Raw genomic sequence first — 22,963 nt, forward strand, 5'->3', positions numbered from 1 at the left:
AGACTCCTCGGATGGCGATGTTCTTCTTTGTGATATGAGTTAACGTTGCTTTCTTTGTTCCAGCCTCCTTTATACAGTAGCTGCCGCAGGTGAGGACAGGATTCCGTGCACCACAGACAGGGTGGGGCCTCTAATGGACAGGTGAGAGGAACAAAACAGACAGCAGCCACCATAAGCAAATCTTCAACAATATTGGCATTGGCCACAGCAGAGACACGCCTAAAGGCAACTCGAAGCACCACTCTTATTGCCTTATTTTGTTTGTGTGTGTGCCTGTGTGAATGTGTGTGCCTGTGTGCCTGTGTGTGTGTGTGTGTGTGTGTGTGTGTGTGTGTGTGTGTGTGTGTGTGTGTGTGTGTGTGTGTGTGTGTGTGTGTGTGTGTGTGTGTGTGTGTGTGTGTGTGTGTGTGTGTGTGTGTGTGTGTGTGTGTGTGTGTGTGTGTGTGTGTGTGTGTGTGTGTGTGTGTGTGTGTGTGTGTGTGTGTGTGTGTGTGTGTGTGTGTGTGTGTGTGTGGGCATTGTGTTGAATTTATTGTTTCCCACTTCCTGATCGGTAAATAGTATAAATACCAAAAACACTAATTAGAATGTGTATTTATGGGACATTATGAAAAAACACAAGTGCTCACTGAAGAACAAGGTTGATATGTGTATTCCAATAGATATAGGAAGGGAGTAAAGGAAGTATATGCAGCTGAGAGTTGTGAAAAGGAAGCTTAAATGCATCAATAGAAGCAAGAGTTCAGTTGAGCAAGAATGGGAATGTAAAGGGATGTAAATAACATTGAGCCTTACGGGTGTCTGCTTTGGAGCATGTACTGCACCTTATGCTCTTATCAAGCTAATTATAAGTCAACCGTACACAGTCAGGGATCAGATCCTTTAGTCCGGAACCATTTTGGCTGTTGAATACACCACTGTTTGTTTTATAAAAAGATGATTCATGTGGTGAGCCTCAGAAGTCCTGCATAATAAGGATGTGCATCAGAGGTAGTGAATGGGAGGGTCTCCACCCTTGTTTATAGAATCTCAGAATGGAAAACAAAGAAGACAATGAATAAAATGCAATACAATCATTATAAAAGACTTACTAAACGGCAGACCATTGGCTGATTTTCTGAACCAATGCAGAGGCAATGATGATTTACTACATTTGTATTGTGTTACTGCATCTCTACAATCTTATTTAGACTTTTCAATAACAATGTTGAGGTTAACCAGTCCGCACTGCCTCCACAGCATAACCAGGCTTGACTATAGTTGGAAGCTGGAAGAAGGGAGGGTCGTAAACCACTGAATGTTTTGTGTACACAGTTTTGTTTGTGACATCGACATGACAAATGAGTGCCAATAACAACCATACCCCTCCTCTGTTTTTTAGACACACAAAAGGGAATTAAAACATTATTCCTATTAGTACATACTCAACTAACTTGTATGAAATTGCAGGTCCAGCAGAGACAACCTGTATTCTTGTTGATTTTGGGTATTGATCTTTTGATGCAGTCTTTTATCATAAGACAGTCTTCTGTCTCCCTAACCCAGCCACTGACAGTCAATGATTGATCTGTATTAAGACATCTAATACTTATGAAAGCATTTAATGAGTTGTATGAAATCCATTACAAACATTTATATCTCTTAATATGTTAGCATGCTTCACTATGGCTCTAATATATAAAAAGTATTGTTAGAGTGTATAACTAATGGGCTAATGTTGCATTGCAAATAATGAATTATGCATGTATCCTACTGTAATTTCTTACAAATCATCTATGAATCACTAGTTGTCATTATAAATTAAAGAACTGTTAGACTTGGCTACTTATTCTGAGTAGATGAGATGAACAACAAACCTGCCATTTCTAGGTAAAATCGTATTTGTCACAGTCTGCTTTCTCACTCACCTATTTTCTACATTAACATTCCTCAGTCACCTGGTAGTCACACCCTGTCTCTCTCTCACTCTGTTACACCCATCAGCTCCATTAGTATTTAGGCCCACTTCACTTTCACCTCAGTGCCAGATCGTACTTTGCAGCATGCCAGTCTTTCCCGCATTACCCTTCAGATTGCTCTCCCGGTTTCGACCCTGCCTGTCCCTGACCAGCCTGCCTCGCCTGCTCCCTGACCCGTTCTGTACCTGCGACTCCCATCCTGCTTTCTCCTGGAACCCTCGCCTGTCCCTGACCACCCCTTTGCCTACTATCTGCCGTTTTGTCTCCTACCAGCCTATTGCCTTCAATCAAGGGCGCCGGAAGCGGGGGGGGGGCCAGGGGGCCATTGTCTTATTAATAATAATAATAATAAATCATATGTGTCCGAAAGGGAGTAGGAGGAAGCAAATGCTTATTAATTCCCACCCCTTACTTGATCAATGATTGTCCAGAATGTATCTGGCTTTTCCCAATATTGCGATAGCCAGTTTTGCTTTTACATGAGTGATATGAGGTTTCCAGCTGATTTTATGGTCTAAAACCACACCAAGGAACTTCATTTCATATACTCTTTCTATGTGTATATTATCTAGTATTAATTGTATCTGTGGATTTGTTTTATGTTTTCCAAATAACATAATCTTTGTTTTGCTTATATTTAATGATAATTTGTTTGTGTCAAACCAATGTTTACTTTAATAATTTCTGCTGTTATCACTTCCATTAGCTCTTTCAAATTGTCACCGGAACAAAAAATATTAGTGTCATCTGCAAATAAAATAAATTTCAATATATTTGATACTCTGCAAATGTCGTTGATGTATATTATGAACAGCTTTGGACCCAACATGGACCCCTGAGGTAGGCCTACTCCACAAGTTATGTTCATGTATTCTGATTTATGTTCACCAATTTCAACAAATTGTTGTCTGTTGCTTAAATAATCTCTCACCCAGTTTAATCCCACGTCCCTCTGATGCCATACCGTTCCAGTTTTATCAGTAAAATATTGTGATCTATGGTGCTTTTTGTAAGTCTATAAATATTCCCACTGCTTGTTTTTTATTGTCCATGCAGTTTGCTATTTCCTCACTTAATTCCATTAGTACCTGTTGATCTATATTTCCTGAATCCATATTGACTGTCGTCCAAAAGCTGATGTGTTTCCATGAAACTGTGCCGCGGAAAACTGTACAAATCCCGTTTCAATAATTCCCTCTACTCTAAAGTCGCATCTAAAACGTGATCTGATCTAGCTGTGTATATTTTGTTATTTTTGATTGTTATATTCAATCTCACTAGCTACAGGCATGTTTGAAGCTTGTAAAGGGAAGATGACAGCTCTCGCCACTCTGCTGTTCCTTAGCGCCGCCCCCCCTCCCTCCCGCTGAAATTATGAATGTAAGGTGTATAGTAATCATAGATAACACGGCAGGGTCCGTTACAGTTTGTTTTTATCTGATTTCAAATAAGCAAAGTCTTGGCTTTCAGAATATTAAACTTGTTTCAGCAAATTCAGATGATAAATAGGCGTACAACTTTGAAGCTTGTAACGGCATAATTACAAGCGGAGAACGGAGTAATTTAACGTCACAGCAGGCATAACAACAGATGGTGTTTCTCAAGAGTGTTTTCCCTGGGAAACAAAGACAATATACACAAACGCAAAAATACACAAACACACACGTATACACGCGGCGCGGAACACTGTACAAATCCCGTTTCAATAATTCCCTTCTACTCTAAAGTCGCATCTAAAACGCGATCTGATCTAGCTGTGTATATTTTTTTATTTTTTTATTGTTATATATTCAATCTCATTTGCTACACGCATTTTTTAAACTTGTAAAGGGAAGACCACAGCTGCCTCTCACTGGCCACTCTGCTCTTCCGCAGCGCCGCTCCCCCTCCCTCCGGCTGAAATTATGAATGTACGGCGTGAAGTAAAGATAACATGGCAGGGTCCGTTACAGTTTGTTTTCATCTGATTTCAAATAAAAAAAGTCTTGGCTTTCAGAATATTAAACTTGTTTGGGCAAATTCAGATGATAAATACAACTTTGAAGCTTCGGCATAATTACAAGCGGAGAACGGAGTAGCTTAACGTCACAGCAGGCATAACAACAGCCGGTGTTTCTCGTAAATGTAGTAATCCAAACGAAAATATCTTCCCTCCGGGCCTTTTTCTCAAAATGATGACTCTGTAACCAACACACTCTCACTCCCTAAGCGTCCAGGAGCGACGTTTGGTCAGTGTCCGTGGCGTCCAATTGTGACGCTCCTAGGCTCCTTCAGCGTCATAAAGGGACGCAAATAGCTTTCAACTGATTGCAATGTATTCCCATCTGCGTCTGGATTTGATGCTCATGGAAGCACGGCATTCGTTTGTGTCAGCTGCCCTTAAAGGCAATGTGAGCGTCCATTCCCATTGGATAACGGAGAATTGTACACCCGGAAGTAAGTATTCCTCTTACTGTCGATTTATTTTACAGTGATATCTGCACTACTCATCGACTAAAAAACACCAGATTATCCTTGTTAATTACACAACATTGATTGGTTTAAATTGTGTGCAATGCTTTTGTATTTTCCCCCTTCGATTCGGAGAAACAAATATTTTTTCGGAGTAAAGGATGGCAGAAGACACTACACTACCCAGAATCCCCAGCTATCGTTTGGACTACACCATGTGCTTTCACCATTCATTCCAATGACTGGCGTCTATGTCACGGACATTGTAAAAAAAGGGCGCCCAACGCCTGAAAATCTGGAGCTGAATCAAGTTGCTAAAGGCTATGTTCGCCATTTCCAGGCTAGCAACTGGGAAAGATACCCGTGGCTTACGGGCTCAGTTAGTCACAAAAGGCTCTACTGCTGGGAGTGCCTTAAGGCAACGGTCACCATGAAGATTTGGAGACACAAGGATTGATCTACAGCTGGACGAACAGAGACGTAGAGAAACGATCATTCACAACGAAAAGGTGAACAAAAATCGGGATATTTTGAAACGTCTGATCCACTGTGTGATTTTCCTTGGGAAACAGGAGTTACCTTTCAGGGGCCATGATGAGAGCAGAGAATCAGCCAATCGAGGTAATTACCTGGAGCTGCTTACTTTCATAGCAGAATATGATCCAGACTTGCACTACCAACTTCTTTTGGACCTGAAAAGCAGTGATCAGCTTTATGACCGGGTGATCGAAAAATTCATCCAAAAGGACAGGAGGATGGATTTCGTCCTTAAGTGAGGACCATGGGTGAGTGAGACTACTTTTTATTTGCTGGTTAATGGTTATGCATCTCGTTGAGCTGGTTGCATTTTGTTTCCACACACTTTTTGATGAATGGTTCGTTAATGTGTGTCTTGAGTGTAGTACGCGTTGTTGTGCATTTAAATCTGACAGCGGCGGCTGCTGCTGCGGCGTGCGGGGGGGGGGCGTTTGTGTCTACAGAAGGTCCAGTTGTGATAGACACGCTTCGCCACTGATGTCACGTGATCTTCAAATTTCTCCCTGCAGAAAAAGAAAACATGGCCGAACTTCGTTTTATTCTCGGTGGAAAATGCCTATTTTAAAGTTAGTTTGGCCATTAAAATGCGTTTTGATGTCATTTGATGCGAGAAATATTAGTTGTTATTTCAGATTATGTGTGCAGTGGATGTACATGATCTTTAGTTTGCTAGTTATTACGAAGATTACTTCAGGAAATCGCGACGTTCTTTTTCGTATATGGCTTCGCCCTCTAAGGCTATCGCTATTGGGTTTACCCTTCTGCGCCACCTCGCAGTACTGAAAACACTTGTAGTCCACGCCCACCCGCTAGGTGGGCCCCACCCTCGGGCCACCTTCCGGTATAAATAGGGAGGTTGCCCGGTGATCTGCTCCCTCTTTTCTTCAGCAACCAGCAGTTTACTGAAGCACGAGAAAGCAACAGCATGAGCAATAAAGAGTGTGTCCATATGTGCCCTTCGTGCAATACAGGCTACATCAGCTCGGACGGGCTGTTCGGGCCCCAGTTCATGGCCATGGTTGATTCCATGAAGGCGGCTTCGGAGCAGGCGGAGGACATCCGCCAGCACGTCGGCTGGCTCCAGCCAGCGGTGAAGCAGCAGCGACACCAGCGGCAGCAGCAGCAGCCAACCCAGCCACAGCGGCAGACGGACAGACACCAGCAGCCGAGGCGTCAGAATCGTCCGTCAGCGGCGGCTGGGGCACCGACCCGCACGTCCAGGGCACCGTCCCGCACTGACGGGCCCCCACCACAGAGGGGGGGTAAGAAGGGAGTGAGGTACTCCCGAAAAAACAAAGCCGACCTTGACGGTCTGGGGGGGAGTGTGATCGAAATAAAAGGTGTTTATTTCCTAACATGTGGTCTGAGTCTTCAGTTACAAATGTGTGTCACATATCCCCCACCCTGGGAGCTGCCTATGACCTGTCGGTTAATAGCCAGCCGGGTTCGGTACAAAAGCCTGCGCTATTTAATCTATCGATTAATAAGCTGCAGAGCACAATAATTACACCAACTGCCTCCAAACTGATGATTAGTAGGCGGCATGGTTCGCGACAGATTTCTGATGGATTATGACTCTTCGGTTATTAAACCACAGACCTCGCGGCATTCTTCTGTCCGAGATACGCCACCTATACACGGTCATAATAAGCCCATGAGAGCAGTGTTAACGCCTCATGTGGATATTACTGCACACACCTCCATCCATCCTCTGAGCATGTACACGTCTCATGATGCGAGGCGGAGTGATACGCAGCGTGTGGAGGCCTCCGCACAGCCCTTTCGCTCTAGGCCCACCTTGGGTTGCCTCACGGGCAGCGGCGGCGAGGGCTTTGGAGTGGCTCGTCGTCATGACAACCACAACACATCTCGAACAGGCGCGCCCGCTGTCAGAGTGTTTCTCGGCGTGGCAGCGCCTGTGTTTGATGTACGGATGGATGCACAGGCTGATCAGCAGAGGGTACACCCTGCAGTTCACCTCCACCCCCCCACAGTTCAACGGGATACAGGTGACATGCCTAACATCCCGAGAACAGTGTCTTGCGCTCCAAGCAGAGCTACGGGAACTCCTGTTGAAAGAGGCTATTTCCAGGGTTCCCCAGGAGGAAGAAAATCAGGGGTATTACTCCCGCTATTTTCTTATCCCGAAAAAGACAGGGGCAATGAGACCCATCCTCGACCTGTCAGTTTTCAACGAGGCAATAATGAAAAGACCTTTTCACATGCTGACGGTCAAAAAGGTGCTAGAGTGTGTTCACCAGGGAGATTGGTTCACCTCTATAGACCTGAAGGATGCTTACTTCCATGTGCCCATCATTCCGAAACACAGGAAATTCCTGAGGTTTTCGTTCCAGGGAATAGCGTACCAGTACAACCGTCTGCCGTTCGGCTATTCCCTGGCTCCTCGTACTTTTTCAAAGTGTGTAGAGACGGCGCTGCAGCCGCTACACAGAGGAGGAATGAGAGTACTATTTTACCTGGACGACCTGCTGCTGCTGGCTCGCTCCAGGGAGGAAGCGGCTTTACAGACGGTACAACTCATATCGCATCTGTCAAAGCTGGGTTTCATGATCAACTGGAAAAAGAGCTGTCCTGTTCCAGCCCAGAGTATTGTTTACCTGGGGGTGGAATTGAACTCAGCCCGCATGAGAGCACGACTCTCACGGCAGAGAGTGGAAATGCTGACAGCTCTCCTTCAACGTGTCATACTATGCAGCGTGGTGACGTCACTCTCCGTGATGCAGCTGCTCGGCATGATGGCAGCAGGTCAGGTGGTGATGCCCCTGGGTCTCCTACACATGAGGAGACTGCAGAGGTGGTTCATCAGCCTCCGCATCGACCCCATACGACAGAAGATGCGCATGGTGGTCATCCCTCTGTCCGTGGGTTCAGACTTAACATACTGGAAAAGTCCCAACGTCCTGTCAGAGGGGGTTCCCCTGGGCAGAGTTACGTCACACATCTCGGTGTTCACAGATGCATCTCTCTCAGGGTGGGGAGGAACGTGCATGTCGCAGGCAGTGGGAGGACAGTGGCCGGCTCACATGTCTTTCCACATAAATGTGCTGGAATTGATCTCCGTACGGAGAGTAATTCAGCATTTTGCCCCGTTGCTGCGGAATCAGCATGTGTTGATTCGCACAGACAACAGAGCGGCCTACATCAATCGCCAGGGGGGTGTACGCTCAGTGCAGCTCCTGAACACAGCCAGACGGCTGTTGATCTGGGCGCGCGCACACGTGCTCTCCATCAGAGCACTGTATGTGCCCAGAGAACTGAACAAAGGGGCAGACCTCATGTCCAGAGGAGGTCCTCGCCAGGGGGACTGGAGCCTCCATCCCGAACTGATCGCCCAGGTTTGGGGCCGGTTCAGGAAAGCGGAGGTGGATCTGTTCGCCGCACGCGGGAACGCGCAATGCGAGCTCTGGTTCTCCCTGTCAGCACGGGACCACCCACCCCTGGGGGTGGACGCGTTCGCACATCGGCCATGGCCCAGGGGACTGCTGTACGGCTTCCCACCAGTCCCGCTGATTCCTCGGTTCCTGGACCGAGTGCAGGAAGAGCGGCTGTCAGTGATCCTGATAGCCCCGGAACGCACAGCAGCTTCCTGGTTTCCATGCCTACAGCGTATGCTGTCAGGCAGGCCGTGGGAGATTCCGTGGCGGGGGGACGCTCTCTCACAGGTGGAGGGAGCGATCTTCAGTCACCCAGTGATAGGCCAGCCCTTATGGGCATGGCCCCTGAGCGGGAACACTTAGAGAGCTGGGGTCTCTCTCAAGATGTTGTACGCACCATTCAGGGAGCTAGGGCCGCGTCTACCAGAGCGTCCTACACAGCCAAGTGGGCAGCGTTCCAGCGTTGGTGTGTAGGGAGAAGCCTGGACCCCATTACGTGCCCCCTGCCTCACGTGCTGTCATTCCTCCAGCTGTTGTTGGACAGAAATTTGGCGTTCAGCACAATCAAGGTGTATGCGGCTGCCATATCATCTTGTCACGTGGGTTTCGGAACAGGGACGTTGTTCAGTCACCCCCTGACGAAACGGTTTCTGCAAGGGGTACGAAGACTCAGACCGGTGTCACGCGCACTGGCGCCTCAGTGGGATTTGGCTTTGGTGTTACGAGCACTATGCAAAGCCCCATTTGAACCTTGAGAGGAGGTTCCCCTCAATATGTTATCAGTCAAAGTATTACTGCTTTTAGCTCTAACATCGGCGAAAAGGGTGAGTGATTTATCGGCTCTCTCTGTGGAACCGTCATGCCTCCGGATCCAGGGGGATGGCAGTTCGGCTGTGTTACGTCCTAACCCAGCCTTTATGCCAAAGGTCATCACTAGCTCTTTTAGATCAAGAGTGATCACCTTGGATGGGTTTTTTCCGCCTCCTCATAAATCGGAGGAAGAAGCCACATCTCATCTCCTCTGCCCGGTGCGCGCGCTGGCCTGCTATGTGGCGCGCACAGCGGCAGTGCGCCGTTCAGCGCCTGTTTGTGCATTACAGAGAGCGCTCTATCGGGCAACCTCTCTCTACACAACGGCTGTCACACTGGCTGTGTGAGGCGGTCTCACAGGCGTATGTCTCATCTGGGGTGGAGCCCCCGGAGAATATCAAAGCGCACTCAACCAGAGGAATTTCCTCCTCCACGGCGTTGAGCGGCGGAATGTCAGTGGAAGATATTTGCACGGCTGCATCTTGGTCTTCCCCCTGTTCATTTATTCAATTTTATTTGAGGGATGTTTCCCTTTCCTCTATGACGCACCCGGTACTGGGTGTCCTGTCAGAGTGAGTAATGTCAGGGATCCAGCTGAGCGCTCTCCTACCTGGCTGGCGCGGAGAGAGCGGCTGTTCCCCCTCTATGATCGCAGGATAAGGTGGGACCTTCGTCTCTACTTCTCACAGCGGTCAGTATGTATTGTTCCCAGCCCTCACCCCGTCAGGAAAACAGGTATGTTTGCTATGTTCCAGGGACGGGGAGGTGCCATTACGCATGGCACAACAGGCAGGGATGTGTTATTGAGCAGGTGTGTCTGTGCTTCTAGTGCTGGACGGACCCAGTGGGGCGCAGACTACATCATGCTTCGCCCTTAACCCAATAGCGATAGCCTTAGAGGGCGAAGCCATATACGAAATAGAACTGAGGTTACCTAACTGTAACCCAGCTTCTATGAGTATTGGCGCAGCCCTCTAAGATTAAGATTAAGATGAACTTTTATAAGGTGGTTGCTAGGGACGCTGCTATCGATATTATTTCTGTTATGTTGTGTAACTGTTTAATGGTGTTATCTTTATTGCTACCCCCTTCCCCGTCAATGTATAGTGTTGGTCCACAGCGCAAACATATTAGTTTAACAAAATACGCATCTAAAGATAGCCTACGTTATTTCCCCCTGTGCAATTCCAGTCTCACATCTCAGAGCACATCGTCATTAACAAATACCGGAAACAGACCAAAATAATAATAATACCTTATTCCGAGTGTGCTTGCTTTTCTCTTTGAAAGTCATCACATAACGGCATTGTAATACACGGTTCGGCTGCATTACATATTACATATCTGCCGTAGTTCTGTATTTATAGAGCCCTGATGAGAAGACTTCTAGACAAACATGAGGAACTGAAAACGTAACGTGGATCATAAATATATCAGCCATTAAACAACATCTTACATTTCTTTTCACACAATACGTCTCCTTGCAGTATCAACACTAATTCGGCTCACTTTTATATTTGATCCAATTGGTAGATAGGCTGTATTTACACCATAAAGGTGCACAGCTGATATCAAGGGACACCTGGTGGTTAAAGCATGTTATTGAATTTCATTATTTTTATTATTAGATATTAATAGGATCCCTATAAAGTATATTTATTACTCGTTATTCTCTACTAATAGTTAATTAAAGACTGTATATAATGACTATTTTGCACATCCCTTTCAAGATTTTCTAAGGTTTATTGACATATCATATAGGCCTACACAACTATGGTGTAGTGCTGCACTGAATGAAAAACTTGGGTCGCAGGTTCCTCAATAGTGCATTACAAGACATCTATCAATATGCATACCTCCAGCAATGTTAACTATGTTGAAGCACTTATTTTAACTGATATTATACATAATGTATCATACTCTTATAAGATGTATGTAGATTTTCATTTCATTTCAAACCTTTATTTATACAGATAAAATCCCATTGAGATCATTGATCTCTTTTTCAAGGGAGACCTGCTCAAGTAGTTCCACATGAAACATAAAAACATAAATAGAACAACAAAAGGACATCATACAGCATCATTTACATAATTATCCACATAAGCAGGTACCAATAGCTTCCGATTGACTAGCATCCAACCGAGCTTTAAAAACATTTAGTGGCACCAGATTGTTCAGTTTCCATTTAATTTGCAGACTATTCCAAGACAGAGGAGCTGCGCATCTAAAAGCTGTCTTCCCTAAGACAGTCCTAGCAGTTGGCACATTTAGTAAAACAACTGCATTCGATCTCAGGCAGTAGCCACTTACAATTCTCCGAGAGATCAGGGAGCAGATATAAGATGGAAGTTTCCCTAACATGGCTTTGTATATAAAAATGTACCAGTGACTGAGCCTCCGTACAGTAAGTGAAAGCAAACCAGCCCTTGCATACAGGGTACAGTGATGGGTTAATGCTTTACAGTTTGTCACAAATCTCAGTGCACTGTGATACGCAGCATCTAACTTGACCAGGCAATTGGCAGGTGCATTCATATACATCAAATCCCCATAGTCCAGCACAGGTAAAAAGGTCACAGTGACTAGCCTTTTCCTGGCCTCAAGCGAGAAACAGGACTTGTTCCTGTAGAAGAAACCTAGCCTAACCCTCAGCTTTTTAAGCAGGTTATTGACATGAAGTTTAAAAGTGAAACAATCATCAAGCCAGATACCAAGGTATTTGTAACAGGCAACAACTTCAAGTTTTGTTCCTTGCGTAGTTACAATATCTAAAACAGGCTCTGGTGTCTTTTTTGCTTTTGAAAAGAGCATTACCTTGGTTTTATCCACATTTAAAAGAAGCTTTAATTCAGAGAGCTGAGTCTGAATAGTGTAAAAACAGCCTGTAATTTAACAACAGCCTCTTTAATGGACGGACCTGCACAATACATTACAGTATCATCCGCATACAAATGTAAAGTAGCTTCATCCACATTATCACCTACGCTGTTAATATATATGGAGAATAAAAGTGGTCCTAAAACAGAACCTTGTGGTACACCATTAGAAATGTTTAACCATTCAGAAGACAGTCCATCAAAATGAACACATTGGGACCTTTCAGAGAGGTAATTCACAAACCACCCCACTGCATGGCTGGATATGCCAATACTGAGTAGCCTCTGCTTTAAGATGCGATGATCAACGGTGTCAAATGCTTTGGAAAGGTCAATAAACAGAGCTGCACAACTCTGCTTATTATCTAAAATAGTAGTAATGTCATTTACCACTTTCATTGTGGCAGTGATGGTGCTGTGTTTCTTTCTGAATCCTGACTTATGTTTAGACAGGATATCATTTATAGATAAAAACTCCTTTACTTGTTCACTCACAAGTCGTTCGAGCACCTTAACCAGAACTGACAATTTAGAGATTAGCCTATAGTTATTTAAAATAGTTGCCTCCCCTCCTTTCAGTAAAGGCAAGACATAAGCAGACTTCCATACTTTTGGAATTGCATTTGTGCTGAGGGAGAGGTTAAAAAGAGAAGTAAGAGGTGGAGCAATAAAATCTGCAGCTATCTTTAAAAAGAAAGGTTCTAAGTTGTCCGGGCCAGCCGGTTTCCTAGGATCTAACTTGGATAATGCTTCATGAACAATACCAATAGTTAAAGGAGTAAAACTGAAAGGGTTTTCCAGACCACATTGTTTAGAGTCAAGGATTGGAGCGTTCACAGAAGCAGAAGTACAGTCAGTGACAGAATCAAACATAGAGCCACAAGACACAAAATGCTTATTAAAGCAATTTAGCATAGTAGCCCTGTCTGATATAGTGCCAGATGCTGTGGTGAGGCACGGAGGTAGCTCATTTGGGATATCACCAGTGGAAATCGATTTTATGGCTTTCCAACATTTCCTAGGATTATTCAGGTTTTCTGTGGTAACCGACAAATAGTACTTTGATTTAGCACTTTTTATTTGAGATGTGAAGCTATTTCTTAGCTGCCTAAAACGCAGCCATTCTACCTCTGAGCCTGATTTCCTAGCCTTAGCCCAGGCCTTGTTTCTCTCATGAAGGAGACTGGACAGCTGAGCAGAAAACCAGGGATTGTTTCGTCCCTTCACTCTAAATTTACGCAGAGGTGCATGCCTATCTATAATTTTCATAAAACCAAGATAAAAATAAGACCGTGCAGTTTCTACATCAGCACACAGATTGATTTTACCCCAATCAAAATCAAACAGATCATGTAAAAAACCCTGCTCCACAAAGTGTTTTTTGTCTCTCTTTGTGATGACACGTGGTTTAACCTTTTGGACCTTAGTGTCCCTAATTGTGGCTACAACACAGTGCACGGTGGTGGATTACGCTATTGACTTCCGCACCAGCAGCCGCCGCAGCAGCTGGAACGAACCGGCGCAGTGTGACGCATATCTGAGAGGATTAGCGGATTATATGAGAGATGAGCTGGTTTCCTATGATCTCCCTGCTTCCTTGGATTTCATTTCATTTCAAACCTTTATTTAGACAGATAGGTCCCTTGAGATCATGGATCTCTTATTGGATGGGTTGATTGAGCTCACCTCTCGGATTGACAGACGAATCCAGACCCGGAGAGGAGAGCAACAGACTTCCAGTTTCCGGGAGATTTCGACTTCCGGTTTCGGCGGAGAATTCCCATTCCTACTCTGACTCACGATACGGGGAGGTCGAGCCCATGCAAGTGGGTCGTACCAGTCTTACCTCTGAGGAGAGGGAATTACGTCGAAGAGGTAATCTTTGCCTTTACTGTGGTCAGGCTGGACATATGGTTTCCCGTTGTCCGGTAAAAGGCAGAGCTCATCAGTAATGGGGAGTATACTGGTGGGCCAAACCTCTGAGCTGATCTCCAATCTAAGACCCTTGTGCCATGCTCGACTCCTCCTGACAGGCAAATCTCAGGCTCTGGCTGTTTTTATCGACTCCGGATCAGATGTTAGCATCATTGACGAGGAGCTCGCACAACAGCTGGACATCCAACAGGTTCGGCTGCTCCAGCCGGTACCGGCTAATGCTTTGGATGGTCACCTGCTGGGAACGGTGACACACCAGACGACACCGGTCCATATGCTTATGTCGGGGAACCACCATGAGACAATCCAGTTTCATGTGCTACGGTCCCCCCAAATCCCTCTGATTTTGGGTTGTCCGTGGCTCCGCCGCCACAACCCGAACATTGACTGGGCAACTGGGTCCATCCTAGGTTGGAGTTCCTCCTGTCATCAGGTTTTCCTCAAGCAGGCCGCCGCACCTCAACTATCTGTGGATATGAACCTGGTTCCGGATGTCACAGGGGTTCCGGCAGAATATTTGGACTTTAAGGAGGTTTTTAGCAAGGCTAAGGCGACATCTCTCCCACCTCATCGGCCCTATGACTGCGCCATTGAGCTACATCCAGGCGCAGTCCCACCCAAGGCCCGGTTGTACTCGCTTTCGGCACCGGAGAGGAAGTCCATGGAGACTTACGTCAATGACTCTCTGGCTGCAGGAATTATTCGTCCTTCCACATCACCCGCAGGAGCAGGGTTTTTTTTGTGGCGAAGAAGGACAAGACCCTGAGACCCTGCATTGACTATCGGGGCCTGAACGACGTCACGGTGAAGAATCGTTATCCCTTGCCACTCAGCTCGTCAGCATTCGAGTTACTACAGGGGGCTACAATCTTCACTAAGCTGGATCTACGAAACGCTTATCACCTGGTACGAATCCGTGAGGGGGACGAATGGAAGACCGCCTTCAACACCTCTTCGGGACATTACGAGTACCTGGTGATGCCATTTGGACTTACCAACGCCCCTGCAGTTTTCCAAGCGTTGGTGAACGACGTACTCCGGGACATGTTGGATCAATATGTTTTTGTTTATCTGGACGACATTTTGATTTTTTCAAAGAACCTTAAAGAATACGTCCATCATGTGAGTCCTCCAGAGACTTCTGGAGAACTCACTGTTAGTCAAGACGGAGAAGTGCGAGTTTCACACTTCTTCGGTCGCCTTTCTTGGCTACATCGTGGGTCAAGGAAGTGTGGAGATGGATCCTTCTAAGGTTTCAGCAGTTACCTCGTGGCGGGTCCCTGATTCCCGGAAGGAGCTGCAGCGTTTCCTGGGAATTGCCAACTTTTACAGACGGTTCATCCGTGGCAACAGCACCGTGGCCGCCTCGCTCACCGCCCTGACCTCGTCCAAGGTGACGTTCCGATGGTCCCCTGCAGCCGAGGAGGCTTTTCAGGACCTCAAGGGCCGGTTTACATCGGCTCCTATCCTGCAAGTATCAGATCCCGCTGGTCAGTTGGTGGTGGAGGTGGATGCTTCTGACGTAGGGGTGGGGGCCATCCTGTCGCAATGTTCTGGTGAGAACCAGAAGCTCCACCCCTGTGCCTTCTTTTCGAGGAGATTGAGTCCAGCGGAGAGAAACTATGACGTGGGGAATCGGGAGCTTCTAGCAGTCAAGTTGGCGTTGGAGGATTGGCGACACTGGCTTGAGGGGACAGAACAACCATTTCAGGTTTGGACCGACCATAAGAACCTGGAATACATCAGGTCGGCACAAAGACTGAATTCCCGGCAAGCCAGGTGGTCGTTATTTTTTACCCGGTTTAATTTTTTCCTCTCCTACCACCCGGGCTCCCGCAACGTGAAGGCAGACGCTTTGTCCCGGCAGTTCGGGAGGGAGGGAGACACCTGGGGTATTCCGGACACTATTCTTCTTGCTCCTCTAGTGATCGGCGTCCTCGCTTGGGAGATTGAGGAGAGGGTAAAGACCGCTTTGGTGGACCAACCCGGTCCTAGTTCTTGTCCTCTCAACTGTTTGTTTGTGCCTCAGGTTTTGAGGGCTGAGGTGGTTCAGTGGGCTCACAGCTCCAGACTTTCCTGCCACCCTGGAATTCAACGTACAACGGTTCTGGTGGGCCACGCTGGAGGCTGACACCCAGGAGTTTGTGAACGCCTGTCCTGTGTGCAATCGGCACAAACCATCTCACCAAGCGCCAGCTGGCCTCCTTCATCCATTACCGGTCCCACGTCGCCCTTGGTCACATATTTCATTGGATTTTGTGACTGGTCTACCACCGTCCCACGGACATACTGCCATCTTGACGGTGGTAGATCGGTTTAGTAAGATGGCTCATTTCGTACCCCTGCCTAAGATCCCGTCAGCTAAGGAGACGGCAGAACTCATTGTTCTCCACGTTTTTCGCATTCACGGACTGGCAACAGATGTGGTTTCCGACCGGGGGCCCCAGTTCACCTCTGTGTTTTGGAGGGAGTTTTGTGAACTGATCGGGGCGATGGTCAGTCTCACCTCCGGTTTCCACCCACAGGCCAATGGCCAGACAGAACGGAAGAATCAGGAGATGGAGACCATTCTCCGCTGCATGGCTTCCGATCATCCCACGGCCTGGTCAGCGCCATATAGATAGAAGAGTTACGACACCGGAAGTCCAAAAACGGTTATCGTCACGTGGTTCATGTAGACGAGGATCGTTCCCCGGAAGTTCATTGCGGGCAATGTGAATGCATTGATAACAGGAGATAGAACTACGATTTTTGTTAATTATTAGTGAATAAAGGTTTTGATTTGCAATATTTATACAACAAATCGATATGTGTATGTATTTACATCAATATGTTTTAAAAAATAAAATCGAATTTGCTAATATTAAGTGATAATATTATGATTAGTGTGAACAACTAGTTTACATGTTACTAACAGTGCCTTGGTTAAAGAGCCTGTTGCTGTTTATTTATAGCTTTGAATTCTTTCAAACCAATATTATCTTCTTAAACCTGTATGGTAGTCAGGAGCATCACTTTCTAATGTTTATTGATACATTTAGAGCAGGGGTCTCCAACACGTCGATCGCGAGCTACCGGTAGCTCGCGGGCAGCTTTTCAGTAGCTCGCCGCTCGATTATCGATTATAGCGTAGTAACGTTGCTTCTTGATTTTTCGGCCGGACAATCATTTTTTTTTATTTTAGAATTGTTTCTGTCACACGAATATAAAATTGGTCGGTGACGCAGAGATCAAGGAACAGACGTAACAGCGGCTGGGCGACACGCCGACACCACACACGGAGCAGTCTGCTTTCTCCAGCAGCACCAGTCAGAACCAACGGCAGAATGACCCGCTCTGAATCAGGCCGCGTCGCTGCGGCTCAGAGACACACAGGGAGGGATTTGTGTCTCGTTATCGTAATGTCAGGTTTTTGGTCGATTTAATCAAGTCTTGGATTGCAGAGTATGAATGTCCTCTTGCTATTTTCAGTTGATAAATACGCGTGTACAGTTTGTGAAGGCAGGAGGAAAGCTTCCGCGATCACCGTCTCCTCTCCGTTCCTCCAAGCCCCGCCCCCTCCTGAAAATAATGAGTGACAGGCTGACAGTGATCCGATAGAAACTTTATTATCACTTAATCACTGAGATATAATGAAGCTAACTTAATCTCATACATTCATGGGATTCATGTAACAGTAAGACAGAGAATGTAAGTGTGCACCCACATGCACTATTTTTGTTTTTATAATGCTGTTGTAAATACTCCTGTTGTGTTCAGACTCAAGTCATGTGTGTGATGCCACATTCAGGACATTCAGTGTCCTTTTTTTAACAGAAGACCGTTGCTAGAAGCTGCAGCTAGACTGCAGCTGTATTAGTTTTTTGTTTTTGAGGATGGAAAAATGTCACACACAGATATAGGGAGACTAGACCTACAATTGATTAATTATGGTTTATAATTTCATGTCAACACGAAGAAGAAGAAAAGATGGCTGCACTGTTCAGTAGGGCTGTGCATCTTCACTGGTCTCACGATTCGATTCGATTACGATTATCCTGTCAACGATTCGATTCGGTTCGATATCCCGGTGCATCACGGTGCATCACGATTCATACCAATGCGTTGCATCCTCAATTTTCTATATTACTGCACATGGCTTATTTTTCATCAATGCATACATGCAGTAAATACATATGAACTCTCTTTTTATTATTTAGAAAGTGCTTCAGAAATCAATAACATAAATGTCTTGACATTCATTTATAAACCAAAATAAATGAATTGTATAGGTCTAGCCTCCCTATATCTGTGTGTGAAGTTGTTCCATCCTCAAAAACAAAAAGCTAATGCTTCTGCAGTCTAGCTGCAGCTTCTAGCAACGGTCTTCTGTTAAAAAAGGACACTGAATGTCCTGAATGTGGCATCACGCACAGGACTTGAGTCTGAACACAGCAGACAACAGGAGTATTTACAACAGCATATACAAACAAAAATAGTGTTCAGTGTCAATCCTGTGGAGTTGGAGGTTATAAATCTCCAAAATCATGTTCAGCTTAAGTCTCAGCAAAACTCACAACATTTCTGGAGCCTTGTATATGCCCAGAAAACTATAAGAACATTCACCAAGCAGCACTGAACATGTCTGCTTTATTTGGTTCTGTATACATCCCTTTGTGAAGCAGCTTTTTCTGGCATGAATGAAATCTAAATACAGAACAAGACCGACTGATGAACATGTAAATGACTCTATTAGTGAACCTAAGTGGGTCCAGCATACACCTGTATGGTAGACTCCATGCAGCGCCAGTCATCTCACGAACTGTAAAAAAGAGTGAATGCACTTATTTTACACACGTGCCATAAGATGCTTGCAAGGTGGTGATTAAGGCGACTTATTTACTATGTGGGCCATACTAAGAAGTGAAAACATTGTAATTTGCTCTTGGACATGTGTGAATCTTCAGTGAAGTACTTACTATGTTGTCCATATTAATATGTTAGAAATTGTCGTTTTCTTGGACCTTGATGTGAAGTTAAGATTTTAGATAAGCTTTAGGTATTGCAATTTCACACAAAAGTAGCTTAATTCAACTGATGAGTGCTATGTGAATAAATGTAAGCGATGCGATGCAAGTAGCTCTTGGCCACTTTCATTTTTTCAAAGTAGCTCTCAGGTGGAGAAAGGTTGGAGACCCCTGATTTAGAGGGAGGGGATCTAAAGTAATGCTTTAAAATTCAGATTGGATTCATTTCTACCATTTTCTTAAATTCATGGTAGTTTCAGTAATCCCCTGGTAATTGAGGACACAAGTTATCTAAATGACTAATGTCATCTTTATGGCTTTCAGAAAGGACAGGAGACCGACAGGTGACTATCAAAGGACTAGCAGCAGCAGCAGCAGCAGCAGGACTAGCAGCATATGATGATAATGATGATGTTAAATGTGTTGTTTTAGGAACATCCATTGCAAATACATGGAATTCAATAAACATTGAATAGCATATCATGCAGTTTGTCTGTGCCTTTTCCTCCGTGTTGTCCTGGTTTGCTGTGCTGCCTCCTAGTAGCCACCATGGTTTGCTGTGCTGCCTGGGGATGCTCAAATCGCTCAGAGAAAGGAGTACGAATGTACGGCTTCCCCACTGACACAGAGCGGAGGAAAAAATGGCTGGCTCAAGTCAGCAGGAGCAATTTCACGACCAACAGCAACAAAATATGTGATGTAGTTATATACAAACACTGCATTTGCACTTTTTCACAAAACGAAAACCACACCATTGGGAAAGCTTAATGTTTTGTTTAATACAAAAAAACAGGGAAAGGCTTGAAAAACACAGAGTTGAGACTCAGGGTGCAGGGTGAGGGTCTCAGTGCAGGTATTCAGGCTCCATTGAATCCCCCTCTGGTTCTTGTGCTGAAAGAGGGAGTAACAGACAGGAGAAAGGTTATACACACACAGCACACCTATTGGATGGGAAATGCCTTGGGGAGATAAGGTGTTTACTTATATAAAACAGTAGTATTAAACGTACCTTGTGTTTTCACTCTCACTTAAGTCCCTCTCCCTTTGCCATCAATCCAAAATCAGCTGAGCTGCAACATTATACAGACAGGTAATAATCAACAGAATCACAAGGACACAATATGGCTCTGCTAAAAACACTCACTCTTACACGTACCAAAGTTATATTTATCTAATATTTAACTCCCTCCACCCCCGCATACAATCCCGTCTAGAAGCCCCTCTTCTCTAATTCAACATGTTGGAAGAAATGACATTAAGAGAACGGGATTTACAATTAAAAGGCTGTTCAACGTGTGTTGCTAACTTGCTTCGGTATGCTAGCTTAATCTGTTATCTGTAAACGTTCCCTAAATCTACTAATTTAGGGATAATCCACTGACATCCTTTAATACACATGTTCATTTGAATCAGATGTACTGATAATATCCGCAATATAAATCTTTAAACTTCTTCTTACCTTTAAAAGTCCGTCACGAACGGTGTATTATGCTGCAACTCCACAGCTCTGCCAGACTTGGCGCTAACTTCCGGGGAACGATTGAGAGGCTCCACGATCCGCCATTGCTGTAAAAAAGTGGTCCATTGGAGTGAACGGAGATGTCGTAACTCTTCTATTAAATGGCTCTGGGCCTGGTCAAAACAACTCCTGTGGGTGGAGTATGCCCACAACACCCTCATCAGTTCCGCTACTGGTCTTTCCCCTTTTCAGTGTGCATACGGTTTTCAACCCCCATTGTTCTCTGCATTGGAGAAGGAGGTTACCTGTCCGTCTGTCCAGGCTTTCATCAGACGTTGTCGGAGGACTTGGAGGCAGGCTCGAACAACTCTGCTTCAGTCTGCTAACCGGTACGCTACATCAGCAAACCGCCAACGCACCAAGGCACCTGTGTACCAGGTAGGCCAGAGGGTGTGGCTTTCCACTCAGAACATTCCCCTTCGGGTGGAGTCTAAGAAGTTAGCGCCCAGGTTTATTGGACCCTTCAAGATTGTCAAGGTCATTAACCCTGCAGCAGTTCGACTGAGTTTGCCCTGTCCGGGAGAGTCCTATGATTTCCGCCGCCCCTCCACCACCTAGGATGATCGATGGGGGTCCTACCTACACCCTTCGCGTCGTCTACTCCGTTCCCGTCGCAGAGGAAGAGGGGTTCAATATTTGGTGGACTGGGAGGGCTATGGTCCTGAGGAAAGGCAGTGGATTCCTGTTCGTCATATCCTCAACCCTCAACTCATCCGAGACTTCCACCTGCGTTACCCGGAGCAGCCTTCTAGGACCCACGCTCAACCAGGCGTTAAGCCAGGGGGCACTCGTCCGCTACAGACCAGAGGCTTCGTCGAGGACGAGGGGGAAGCGTCATCAGTCGAGGAGGACGAGGATTTCCAGGAGGGAGAGGCCGAGAGAGCATTTTCAGGTGAGTACTAACCTTTCCCCATACCTCCACCTTCCACCCTGTGTCTGTAGGGTTTTTGCTGATTCTTCTTTAATTCTTTTTTTTCTTTTTTTTTCTCTCTCTCCTAGAATTTTCTTAGGAGCTGTCCATTAAGGGCGGGGTTCTGTCACAGTCTGCTTTCTCACTCACCTATTTTCTGCATTAACATTCCTCAGTCACCTGGTAGTCACACCCTGTCTCTCTCTCACTCTGTTACACCCATCAGCTCCATTAGTATTTAGGCCCACTTCACTTTCATCTCAGTGCCAGATCGTACTTTGCAGCATGCCAGTCTTTCCCGCATTACCCTTCAGATTGCTCTCCCGGTTTCGACCCTGCCTGTCCCTGACCAGCCTGCCTCGCCTGCTCCCTGACCCGTTCTGTACCTGCGACTCCCGTCCTGCTTTCTCCTGGAACCCTCGCCTGTCCCTGACCAGCCCTTTGCCTACTATCTGCCGTTTTGTCTCCTACCAGCCTATTGCCTTCAATAAAGCTGGTTACCGACTATCCCTGGTTTCCCGTGTTCTGCATTTTTGTCCTCAGCTCATTTGTGACAATATTATCAGATCTCAGTGCTGCGTTTGACACTGTTGACCACAACATATTACTCGACCGACTAGAAAACTGGGTGGGACTTTCGAAAACAGTTCTAAATTGGTTTGAATCCTACTTAAAGGACAGAAACAACTTTGTTTCTATAGGTAAATACACATCTGAGTTGACAAATATGACATGTGGGGTACCTCAAGGCTCCATCTTGGGGCCTCTTCTCTTTAACATCTACATGCTACCACTGGCTCAGATAATGAAAAACAACAAAATAAGTTACCATAGCTATGCGGATGACACACACATTTACGTAACAATTTCACCAGGAGACTATGCTCCAATTCAAACACTGAGTAAGTGCATTGAACAAATCAATGACTGGATGTGTCAGAACTTTCTCCAATTAAACAAAGATAAAACTGAGGTACTGATTTTTGGAGCCAAGGCAGAACGTATAAAAGTTAGCGCTGAGCTTCAGTCTGCAATGTTCAAAACAACAGATAAAGCCAGAAATCTAGGTGTAGTCATGGACTCTGACCTGAGTTTCAACAGTCACAATAAAACAGTTACTAAATCAGCCTACTATCACCTAAAGAATATATCTAGAATTAAAAGACTAATGTCACAGCAGGATTTGGAAAAACTTGTCCATGCTTTTATCTTCAGTAGACTGGACTACTGCAATGGTGTCTTCACAGGTCTGACTAAAAAATCTATTAGAAAGCTGCAGCTAATTCAGAACGCTGCTGCTCGAGTCCTCACTAACACTAAGAAAGTGGATCACATCACTCCTGTTCTGAAGTCTTTACACTGGCTTCCTGTGTGTCAAAGAATATATTTCAAAATACTGCTGCTGGTTTATAAAGCTTTGAATGGTTTAGGCCCAAAATAAAATTCTGACCTACTGCTAAATTATGAACCATCCAGATCTCTCAGGTCTTCAGGGACTGGTCAGCTTTCTGTCCCCAGAGTCAGAACTAAACATGGTAGAAGCAGCGTTCAGTTATTATGCTC

The sequence above is a fragment of the Pseudochaenichthys georgianus genome, chromosome 15 (assembly GCF_902827115.2).
Source record: "Pseudochaenichthys georgianus chromosome 15, fPseGeo1.2, whole genome shotgun sequence".
NCBI classification, from domain to species: Eukaryota; Metazoa; Chordata; class Actinopteri; order Perciformes; family Channichthyidae; genus Pseudochaenichthys; species Pseudochaenichthys georgianus.